Source organism: Tinamus guttatus, unplaced genomic scaffold, assembly GCF_059628265.1.
Source record: "Tinamus guttatus ecotype Peru unplaced genomic scaffold, ASM5962826v1 Tinamus_guttatus_pri_ptg000439l, whole genome shotgun sequence".
Lineage (NCBI taxonomy): Eukaryota > Metazoa > Chordata > Aves > Tinamiformes > Tinamidae > Tinamus > Tinamus guttatus.
The window spans coordinates 684,465-696,658 of NW_028288973.1; the positions used below are offsets into that span (position 1 = coordinate 684,465).

At 49.5% G+C, this 12,194-nt stretch overlaps 1 long non-coding RNA gene across 1 annotated transcript; it reads left to right on the forward strand.

The window, feature by feature from the left end:
• Positions 1–10,388: 10,388 nt before the first annotated feature.
• Positions 10,389–10,782, forward strand: LOC148593173 (uncharacterized). Its single transcript, XR_015913775.1, has 2 exons — positions 10,389–10,513; positions 10,563–10,782. It is a non-coding gene; the product is annotated as an uncharacterized LOC148593173 (long non-coding RNA).
• Positions 10,783–12,194: the final 1,412 nt, after the last annotated feature.

The following is a 12,194-nucleotide window of genomic DNA, read 5'->3' on the forward strand; positions in this document are numbered from 1 at the left end:
ACGGTGTCTTTTGGAGGTTGAACGAGCCTGGTGGGCATCAGGCTCAGGGAATCTGAAGATCGTGCATGCATCCCACGATCACTGACAGTTCAGCATCTGTACCAGTGTGTCCCTGGCAAGCAGGCAATGGTTTGAAGGGATTAAGCACTACTGGCACAATACACAGGGCTGAGCTTGCTTAAATGCCTCAGTTCAGGCACACAGGCATGCACCCAAGTAGAGCTAGGGGCTGGGCACAAAGTTCACACTCACCAAGGATGTGTGTAGGGACATGGCTGATCTTCAGGGAGAAACCTCCCAAGAGAGGTAGGCAAAGATGGGGCAGTCAAAGTGCGCCCGGGACCAGATGCCAGCAAACATAGGGTGGAAGCATTAGCATGCAAGCCAGTGTTGCCACCCTCTGCGTTCAGGCAGCAAGACTCTTTTTTGGGGGAGGAAAGAAAAAAAAAAACAGGAAAATGTCGCCAGCACATCAAGGAAATACGTATCATATGGCCAACTTCGCTTGCCAGACCCCCTCTGCAGCAACTGGTGAGCCTGCTGGCCCTTTTAAGCCATGTTTGACATCAAGACGAAGTAGATGCTGACAGCAGAAGCTGCAGGTTTAAGGAAAACCTGGCTAACACTGTGCCATGCTCAATAAAAATGAGAAAAAGCTGGCAATACCTTTATGCCATTAAAAAGGAGTGGAGAGAGAGCCAATGAGGAGCCAAGGGAAAAGCAGGGGGCGAAAAAAAAAGAGGAGAGGGATGAAAAGAAGAAGAGAGAGGGCCCCTATTTTTAGTTTTGTTTCCTCAGGAAACAAGACTACTGCGCTTACGGTGTCTGCCCATCCATCTGCCAGTCTGCCAGGCCTTGCTGCGTCACTTTTGAACCTGTTGGTGCAATCCGAGTGAATCCCATGGCTGCGCAGCGCCTCAGGGAGGCTCATGCTCTTGGAAACATGAGCGCCTGCAGCCATAGCGCCAGGCATGGAAAGAGATGGACAACTGGAAAGGGACGTGGGGCCTCAGCGTGGGGAGGCCCGGGGAGGTTCAGTCAGCTCTTTGTGGTTCAGGTGGACGATGCCGTTGGCATCATCCCCTGTGGCCCTGGGAAATGATGCGCAGTGGAGGAGGAGCGAGTGCCACGCTGCCACAGGGAGGCCACTCACCTCTGCCCCATGGCAGGCCGCCCCAGCCCTGGCACCGCACAGCCTGTGCAAACGGGCTGGGGGCACCCTGAGGGCTGGGGAAGAAGCATAACCCGAGGGGGCGGCCCGCTGCGTCGCAGTGGAAACACAGCCTGTCCGCTCTGCTGCGTCGCTCCCGGTCACAACATGGCCGCTTCCCTCAAAACTCAGAGTCGTGTGTGGCAGTCGTGAAGGCACAGAGTGCTCCCTCAGCAAGTTTGCTGATGATACCAAACTGGGAGGAGTAGCTGATACCCCAGAGGGCTGCGCTGCCATCCAGAGGGACCTGGACAGACTGGACAACTGGGCGGTGAAAAACCTCATGCAATTCAACAAGGCCAAGTGCAAGGTTCTGCACCTGGGGAGGAATAACCCCAGACACCAGTACAGGCTGGGGACCGACCTTCTGGAGAGCAGCTCTGCGGAGAAAGACCTGGGTGTCATGGTGGATGATAAGTTGACCATGAGGCAGCAGTGTGCCCTCGTGGCCAAGAAGGCCAATGGGATCCTGGGCTGCATTAAGAAGAGCGTCTCCAGCAGGTTGAGGGAGGTGATCCTGCCCCTCTACTCAGCCCTGGTGAGGCCACATCTGGAGTACTATGTCCAGTTCTGGGCTCCACAGTACAAGAGGGATGTGGAGCTGCTGGAGAGAGTCCAGCGCAGGGCTACAAGGATGATCAGGGGCCTGGAACATCTGCCCTACGAGGAGAGGCTGAGGGAGCTGGGCCTGTTCAGCCTGGAGAAGAGAAGACTGAGAGGGGATCTAATCAGTGTATATAAATACCTCAAGGGAGGGAGTGCAGAGGACGGTGCTGGTCTCTTTTCAGTGGTGGCCACTGATAGGACTAGAGGAAATGGCCGGAAACTGAAACATCAAAAATTCCATAGGAACTTAAGGAAAATTTTCTTAACAGTGAGGGTGACAGAGCACTGGAACAGGCTGCCCAGAGAGGTTGTGGAGTCTCCTTCTCTGGAGATCTTTAAAACCCGCTTGGATGCAGTCCTGTGCCACGTGCTTTAGGTGTCCCTGCGTATGCAGGGGGGTTGGACTAGATGATCTCTAGAGGTCCCTTCCAACCCTAAGCATTCTATGATTCTATGATTGTAAGGAAAAACCCACTTCTGACATCTACTGCTGTAAAAAAAATTCAAAAATGCAACTCCCTAGCTAGGGGAAAAGCCGGTCCAGTTGCTTTGATGCTTGGGGTCTTCACATCCTTTGCCCTGGCTGTTTTTAAGCAAAAAGGACCAGGTCTCTTAATTCCCCTCCCTTTCCTGCTGGGGCATGCAGAAGCCAAAGCGCACGGAAAGTGTCAGTGGTGGTTTAACTAGGAGCATCTGCTTGCCACAGGCTCTTCAAGAGCTATGCTGCTCAAACGGTGCGTTTCTCAGGCGGGCCCATGTGGTGAGGTGGTGCAATCACTCCTGGTAATAAGCCCCCTGTTGCCTGTAAGCAGCATTCATGGCCCAAGTGCTTTGCTAATAGCTAGTGGTACTTACAGAATATATACTTCTTATACACGTACCTCTGTATCTGCGTGCCCATATGCATATGCCACACATGCCAGTATAAACTACCCGATGCCACAACTTCATCCTATAGTTTCCCAAGAACACGCGCACAATACACAACACCTCAACTAGCAGCCCTCCAGCTGTGTCCTGGGGACTCGTTTTACCGAGCCTGTGAAAGGCTGTCAGGACAATTCGGCTTGGAAGATTTTAACTGCTATGAAGAAGTGTGGAAATTTTGAGGGAGTCTGCAAATTAAATCTCACAGCCATTCACAACTATAAATACACCCTGTGACGCACAGAAACACTCGATATTTTGGCCATGGCACCAGTGCATGTGATACATGGAGCATCACCTTTCAAGCAGGTGACACTTCCTTGTCCTGTGCTCTCCAGGAAAGACAGTCCTATTTCATGCCAGGGCACAGGATCTCAGTGACGCCCTCCTACAGTATCTGCTGGCGGGAACACTGCTTCAAGATTTCCCCCTAATCCTGAGGTGCTGCAGCTTGTTTATATGGAGGGAGACACAGCTTATCCACTCACAAGCTTTATTTCTTTCCTTGTCTTATTAATGAACAATTTATTCCTTTGATTTATTGTTGAAAGCTCTTCTACGAGAGGAAGGACTTTTTCCCTGTGAATAAGATCCAGGCAGGCACTGATTCAGATCTCTCACGCCGTAGCAACTACTATCACTAGCAACTGCTATCACTCTTGACAGTTTTCAAAGTAATGTTGTTGCTGTTTTAAATGACATTTGAGAAACTTTGTCCGTATTTTATTTTTGGTGACACTTTTAGTCAACCCTTTTGCAAAGAAATGATCATTGGCACCTTTTAAATCACCCCAACCTCGCTCATCGAGATATTTTAATACACACTATGGCTAAAAATATTTTCAAGAAACATAATAATCTCAAACAAGGAGAAAATGGGTTTGTATTTCCACAATCAGGAAATTATTATGTAAATGTCCTTGCTTCGTGGGGAAAAAAAAAAAAAGTTTTTTTTAGCCAGCTCTGTTTTGGTTGTGCCTAGGGGTGCAATGTAGCATACCGCCTTGTTTCTTGCATCCAGACTGAGGATCCCTGTGTGATAAAATCTCTCTTCTACTTATTTCAAGCTTCAGCAGGCCATCTACTTCTTTGCAGAACTGCCTGAGGTCTCTGTCGGCTTTATATGGGAAATATAAAGCAGCCATGGTTTTAACTGCCACAGAATAGGAAAAAAAAAAAAAAAAGTGAGAGAAAAAAAAGAGAAAAAAGAAGAAGAAGAAGAAGAAATAATAAAAAAGCTTTGCCTTCAGAAGCCATTAAGGGCTTGCTCTTACTCCTGCTAAGTCAATGAGACTTTTGTCATTGACTGTGGTAAGTGCAGAATCGGGCCCTAATGGAGTACTACTATTGGAAAACCCCAGAGGCAGCAGCCGTGTGCTAAATCTGCAAAGTTGGGACAAACTATTCCAGGCTGTGGAGAAGGGGGAGAGGGAAAAAAAAACCTGCTGAGCCTGGGCAGAACTGAATTTAGCACTCAGGCACTGCGTGGCATAGGGCCAGGCTTGGAGGGCAATTGCAACAGGCCTTCAGGTAGGTAACGACTGTAAGCATAAGGAAGGGGAGTTGAGTATGAAATCCATAGACTCAGCAAACCGTGGTGTGTTGTCCCATAGTCAGGCAGTGGTAGACTGGCAGCTGACAGCCAGGAGGAGCTCAGATGGCAAAAATTTCCTGGAAGGCCAACACAGTGGTTGTTTCCCCTTTGGCCAAGTTCAAGCCTCCCCAACGCCTGTACATGACTGTCTGCAGGACACGGCACATTTAGGTTTAGTAGCAAGGCTTAAGCTGGGAGAACATCGCCATTGCCTGTCCTAAGAGCACCATCTAGAGAGGAAAGCAAGGCTTGCATCCCTGCAGCTCCCAAATCCATGCAGTGTTTGAAGGCTACACCCAGGGCTGAGCCTTCCCCTGGAACAGCCCTTGGCGCTGAGGTGGCAGGGGGTGCTGCAGGCCAGGCTGAAGCCACACTGGCAAAGCTGTGCTGGGGCTTAGGACGTGCTCAGCAGGAAGTATTGGGTGTCAGAGCTGGAGGTCAGGGATCAAAATGTTTCCTTTCTGATCCTGGAGACAAGGCAGGCTCGAAAAAGGACAGGCGCTGATCTACTGACGTTTTCACAGCCACGCAGCTCTGTGTTAGACCTTTAACCTGTGGTAAAGGTCAGCGCGTCTGACAAATAGGCCACAGCTTTCTGCTCTGCACTATCAGCTATCAGCTCTCTAAAACCTCAGCAGCTTTCACAGAACAGCCTCTGACTTCTGCAGCAGTTAGATATGCTGCCACTTTGATTTCTTCTCCAGGCAAGGGCTATAAGGCTATTCCAGTCCTGAGCAGGACGTAGATAAAAAAGAAAAAGAGTTCAGAGTCAGGTCATTTTGCTGCCGGCCTGCCCTTCAAGCACGCCTCATAAGCTCAGGTTGCACATGCTCAGCATGAGATTTGCTCCCCTGTCTCCATTATTCAGTCCCCTGAAATGGCACTGACAACTTATGGCTGTAGCAGAATGTTGTTGTCATGTCGCTGTCTTTCCCCTGCCACAGACAGTTGGTCAGGACAACTCTACAGTAGGAGAGAGGCAACAAACTGCCTGGAATTGCAGAATTATATGAGGCAGGGGTCAATCTCTTCTACAAAATAACTACTGATAGGACAACAGGAAGTGGCCTTGAGTTGTCCCAGAGGAGCTTCAGGTTAGATATTAGGAAAAATTTCTATACAAAGAGTGGTGAAGCATTGGAACAGACTGCTCAGGGAAGTGGCGAAGTCACCATTCCTGGCAGTGTTCAAGAAATGTGTAGATAAGGCACTTTGGAACATAGCTGGTGGTATGATGGTGATGGGTTTATGGTTGGACTTGATGATCTTGAAGGTCTTTTCCAATGATTCTATGATTCTGTTGACATGACCACGCTAGAACAGGGGATGGTGCACAACTCGAAGGCAGAAGGTTTGCATTACCTTGAGAGTTTTTCTTGTAAGCAGTCTTTTCCTAACCCTTCAGGTCATTAGGAAATAACATTCTGGCTTGCAAAATGCTCAGAGTCTCTGCGCTTTCTAGCAAACACGTGTTCCTCAACCCTGGGCTATTTCCAGTTCCCAGGAAAGCAACAGCAGCAGAGCAGTCAACAGTCCATTAGTATATATACTTACCTTTGAACACCTGCCCTCCTGGGAGGAAATATTTTGTAGGTAATCCTTATGCTCTCTAAGCAGCCTTAGTTCTAGGCATACACAAGAGACTATTAAAATTACGTCAGAATGGAAAGAGGAAATGTGTGTTGCTAAGTGGAATGATGTGATTTCAGTGCTCTGATGCCTGTGAAGAATTTCACAATGGACACAAATGCCATTCTGAAATAGTCTGTCAGACACTGGATATTTGAACTTTAAAAGTTTTTGTCCTCTGATATTAGCAGGATTATTTTAGTGCTGGCCCTGGATTTGAAATAGCACGTCTTGGAACCTGCGAGCTGATAAAATTTGAGTCTCTGACTAGAGTGCATGGATGGAGTTGTTTGAATGTCCCAGCGCTACAGTCACTAAGGCTGATGACACGAGGCCTATAAGATATGAAGTCTAATTACAGAAGCTCTGCAACCAGGAAAATAAGGAGCCTGAAACTGCGACTGACAGGTGATTAGGTACTCAACCAGTAACAGATTCCCTGTGTCCATCAGGGACCTAACAAAGGTCTGCGCATCCTGCTTGGTGTATTGAACAGAGGAGGATAAACTGATGCAGAAGTCCACAGAACACTTTGAAGATACATGTAACATGACCTGCAGTCTGCATGTGGCTCTCATAAATAAAATGAGGAATGAGTTTGAAAGTGGGTCCAAGCACATGACATGTGATGCAAACACTTTATTTTCTGAGTTCTTGTAACTGTTTGATTATTTGTCCCATGAAGAAGCCTCCTGAGCCCTGGGCTCTTTCGTGGGCCCGTTGTGCTTGCTGCTGCACAGTCAGAGGAGAAGAGGCAGTTCCTGTTCCACAGAGCTTCCAGTCTCAGTCAGAAAGAAAGAGAAAGGGGAAGAGAGCAGGCTGACAAGGCAAAATGACTTGCCCAAGATTATGGAGCAGACAGTGGCGTAAGGAGAAATTTAACCTGTTTCTTGAGTTTAACCTGCCACCTCTCTGTACAGCTGAAGATGTCACAAGGGATAAACAAATTTGTACTAGTTCCTAGAATAGCGCCCTGCCTTCCCTGCACCCACAGCTGCAGTGAAACTATGTCCAAGATGCTGTGTTGTGAGGCTCTCTCTGGGTATCGCCCCAGGTAAGATCCCATCACCTCCGTACCACTGCCTGGGACACCAAATGGCAGCTCTGTCGGACCAAGCACAGCACATGTTCCAGTCTTGCTGCCTGCAGGCATCCAGCTGCAGAAGCAAGGAACCATAGTGTCACACTGCATCCCCAAAGTTTACCTGCATGTGGCCTTACAGATACAAATCAGCACTTTGAAATCACACCCAGAAGTCAACAGGAGACTATGGCAGGCCTGGATGAGCATGTCCTGGGGTTCCTCATGAGCAGCAGCACAAGGCGGGGAGGCAGGTGCTGGCTCTGCCAGCTCTCGGGCAGTCCCTAAGCACAGCCCTTTGCAGAGAGAACACTGAGTGCTCTGAGCTGGTCCTGGCGCTGTCACAGGCTGCCCAAGATGCTCTGCCTTGAGAGTGATCCTCCGGTGAGAATTGGTCTTCTAAAGTGAATTATGCCAGACCAAAAGCAGAAACACCCCCGCTCCGCACCCTCACTGCTTGCAGGGAACAAGTCCCCAGCTGCCTCTTGCCCTTCGCTGCGTAGGACTTGTAGTGAGATGGCCCTCTGTTAATTGCGCCCTGTGCCTGGTGTTCAGCTGGCAAGGACAGGCTGTCCCTTCCAGAGAAACCCCTTGCATAAGAATTAAAGAGGAGCCGGGCTGAGATGCTGAACTAATCCACCAGGGCATGCTGGGAAGCTGCATTTTAAGCCACTCTCCCTGCCCTGCCGTCTCCTTGTATGTTGTTTATCTCTCTGTCCCTCCCACAGCAGTACGTGAATTATCCTGACTGGGCAAGCTGGTTTCATAACCGCCTGAGCTGCCTCCCCCTAGTCCCTGAGTCCGCATGGGAGTTGCTCGTAAACAGGAGGCTTTTCAGTTACCACCAGTTTGTGCTGTTGTGAATAACAAGCCCACGCAAATGCTGCTCCCCCCGCCAGAATCCGCACACCGCACACATATTTTGCTACTATGGCCACATGTTCACTCCCGTGGCGCAGGCGCACTCGCCGCAGCACACGCGGACAGGGCAGACTCCTCGCAAGTGCACTTCGCACGCATGTGACACTCATCGATCTCACTAGCACATACCACACAGACAAAACCAATATACATGTGACGTGCAGTCAGAGCTACTGCCCCAGCAGGCTGCACAGGGGCTCCCCCGTTACGGCACGCTCATCACCTGCTGTTAGGATGCGTGTGTGACACTACACCCTCCTCCAGCTGCACCTCGCACAGCTCTTGCAGTCCACACTTGCCACTGGCACAGAGGAATGCAGGGCACATACATACCTGATGTGTTCTTGTAACACATGCCAAACGAGCACCAACATGGGCATCATACAGTTTTTACACACAGGTGATAGGATAATTCAGGTTGGAAGAGGCCTTGGGACATCTCTAGTCCGGCCTCCTGCTCAAAGCAGGGTCAGCTAGGAAGTCAGACCAGGTTGCTCAGGGCTTTGTCCAGTTTGGTCTTGAAAATCTTCCAAGACTGAGACCACATAGCCTCTCTGGGCCACCTTTCCCCATGCTTGATGTCCTCATACGTAAAAAGATTTTCTTATATCCAGTCTGGACCTCTCTTGTTTCCACTTAAGCCCTCTCATCCTCCCACCTCATGCCACTATGAAGAGCCTGTCTCTATCTTCTACCAAGAAGCAGCTTTTCCACAGAGCTGCTCTCCAACCAATCAGTCCCCAGACAGACTTGTTGCCAGATGCTCTTCCTTCCCAGCAATAGGGCTTTGCACTGGTCCTTGCTGAATTTCCTAAGGGTCCTGTAAGCCCATTCCTCCAGCCTGCCTAAGTCCCGCTGCATAGCAGCCCTGCCTTCAAGCACACTGACCAGTCCCCTTCCCCAATTTGGTGTCATCTGCAAATTTGACCACAATGCACTCCACCACCTCCTGCAGGTTATTGTTAAACAGGATGGTCCCAGCATAGTTCCCCCTGGTAGCCTGCTTGTAACCAGCTTCTAGGTAGAGTGCAGCCCATTAACCACTATCGCCTGAGCCTGACCTTCCAACCTGCTTTTTACCCATGTGGTTACCCAGCTATCCAGACCACAAAGCCCTTAACTAGATAAAGCAATTTTATGGGAGACGGTGTTGACAGCCCTGCTGAATTTGAGGTAAACAACTTGCACTGCTCTCCCCTCACCCACAAACCCAAGTCATCCTATCACAGAAGGCAATCAGGTTGGTCAGGCATGACTTATCCCTGGCAATCCATCGTGACAGCTCCCAGTTGCCATCTTATCCATGCACGCAGAACTGTGTTCCAAGAGGACTTGCTGCATGATTTTCGCTGTGACCAAATGGTGCCTGACCAGCCTATAGTTCTCAAAATGAACCTTTTGGCCTGTTTTGAAGGCGGATGCAATCTTTGTCTTTATCCTGTTGTCAGGGGCCTCCTCTGATCTCCACGATCTGTGCTTATGTATTCAGCCTTGTCTCCAGTTAGCCTCCCAAACACAAGTGATTTCACAGTTGAATTGCCTCCTATCCAACCAGTCTTAGACTTTTGTCTGACCTGCAAATCTTCCTGAAGGGGAAAATGCATTTCTCACATCTCTGTTGCTTTGCTGCCATTGTTTCTAAGGGGGGAGGGCTGGATTTCTGAGCCCCAGGGCCAAGTTTGGGACTGTGAATCCTCTCCTCTCACTAGAGGTTTAGAGACATTCACACCTATGCCAAAAGCTGCCTCCATTAGCCATGTCCCTTCTGCTCCCATCCCTCCTGGGAGAAGGGATGGTGCTGCCCTAGCTAATAGCTCTGGCCCAAGTGGTAGAAATGGGGAAAAAAAAAAAAAACAAAGCAGAGTGAGGGCCCAACTCAGAAGCCCTTTTCTTTAAAATAAGAAAGCTGGAATTTCTTACAGGGAGATACACTGCTTCTGAAACCCGCTAGTGGGGAGGAATGCAGAAGCCTTGATGAGGCAGAGGTGGTGCCTCCTCTGGATTGCTAAAGGAGGGCTGAGCTTCACAGGAAGGAAAAGCAGCGGGGGTGCAAAAAGGGAAGTCCTACAGTTAGAACATGAGAGAGAAAACATGAGCCCTGTTCCCAGCCCTGTCATTGACTGCCTCCGTGACACCCAGCAAGTCACAGCCACTCTCCATCCCCTGCCCGTGACATGGAGCTCAGAGTGCCAAAGCAGAGTCTGTGACCACTCAGTGGATGCTCAGATGCGGGGGGTCACCCAGCAGGCCAATGAAGAGTATTAGTTTCTGTAACTTCAAGCAATTCAGTCCTGAGTACAACTCCTGCCAAATAACCTTGACCCTATCCTGTAGCTCTCTGCTGTCTGGCCTGGCCTGACACAGCTTTGGCACCTGAATATTCCTGTCTGTTTGTTTTGTTTTCCCATTAGGTCTTATTTATTTATTTATTTATTTTTAACAAAACGAGCCAGCGGAGGTGTAGCAAAGACAACCAGCTGCAAACTGACAGAAGCTGGGAATACTGTGAGGATTAAAAAAAAAAAAAAAAAAAAAAAAAAAAAAAGTGAGGTATATAGGAGAAAAAAAAAAAAAAAAAGGAAAAAAGAAAACAGAAACACTAAAGGCCCTTAATTATAGGCGTGGTGGCCAGGAGCGGCTCCTGCTATTAAGGCTGCCAGTACTTCCCCTTTTAAGACCCTGTTTTTACTTGCTTAGGACTTTGTCACAGTTTCACCTCTTGAGCAGAAGTTTGCCCTAACAACGGACTGCCTCAGCCTGAATTGGATGTATTGATTTAGTTCTGGAAAAAAAAAAAAAAAAAAGAAAAGAAAAGACCTGTGGCTGGGTGCTAGATTTCCTGGGCTGGAAGGAATATATATATATATATGGCTTGGCGCAGGAGACAATAGCCCCAGGTCTTCTGCGCTCTCAGGCAAATACTTGCTTGGCCTTGGGCAGGAAGTCAGGTTTTCTACAAGGGAGGCTGTGTTTTGGCAGCTCCCTGGTATAACACCACTGCTTTTCCCCCGCAGTGTGACCAAACTGTGTATCTTTGCGAAACGCAAGCGGAAGCCTTGTCACAGTTCACAGCTCCATAATATGGGCCTCTGTTTACTTGCCCAGCCCTTCCTCAGCTTCTAAGGGTAGCACAAGGGCATATGGGCCTTGCCACTGAGGAGAAAGGCTGGAGGGGCCCAGAAGGGCTTTCCCTCCTAGCGCTGTTTCCTGCTCCTCTGAGGCAGGCACCAGGCTGCACCTTCCGATGCCTCACGTGGTGCTTCCAGTCACGTCTGGTTTGGCTTCTTGGAAGTCTGGTGGAAGAAGGCCCTTGATTTGAATAGGGAGGGGATGAAACCCAAAGGGAAAGGAACGGGGAAAGGACCAAAAATTTGAGGAAGAGCAAATGAGACCGGGAGCTGAAGCTGGGACTGGTGGGGCAACGGGGTTAGTGCCTGAAAACTGTTGGAGTGACTTGGACTGGCTGAACAGGGGAATTAGGAGCCAGGGAGCAGAGAGCAGGGGTAGTCATGACAGCAAGGCGGGGAAGGGGAACATGAGAGGAGGGGGATTGGCAGGGGAGCAGGAGGAGGGAGGCAGTGCTCCAACCTGAGCTGAGGAACAGGGAGCTCTGGTGGCAGATGGAGACTGGGCTGAGCAATAGGATTGACTGCCCAAGGAGACTTGGACTAATGATGTGGACCAGGTTATGTGAACAGGAGGCAGGATGTGGTGGGAAGACTGGGACTAACTGGCCAAGGATAGGAAGCGTTAGGAGCGTGGATGTATGTGTGTGTTGGGGGGGTGTAATTTTGGATCAGGAAACAACACTAGGAAAGAGCCTGGTAATGAAAGATGAGTTAGGGAAGGGGAAGGGGACAATGACAGAGCCTGAAGCCCAAGACTTGGTGAAAAGCCTAACGAATGGAGGCAAAAAATGGGAAAGCTGGGAGAGATGGGACAGAGGAAGTAACAGATACAGACTGGGACATCTCACAGTAGTCAAGGGGAGCAGGAAGGACAGACATGTCAACTTGTATTTGTGGGACCACAGATTTTCCAGCACCTGAACAAGACGTCATGATTCCCAAGTCTTACTACTCCTGTGCTGTCACCCTCAACACCACCTGGCAGCACGTCTCACCTCTCACCAGGTCTATCCTCACTGGAGACAACAGGCCACTGCTGCTATCTGTTATAGCAGAATACACATTTCTCATCAGTGAAAAAAGTGGCAGCAGCAAGAC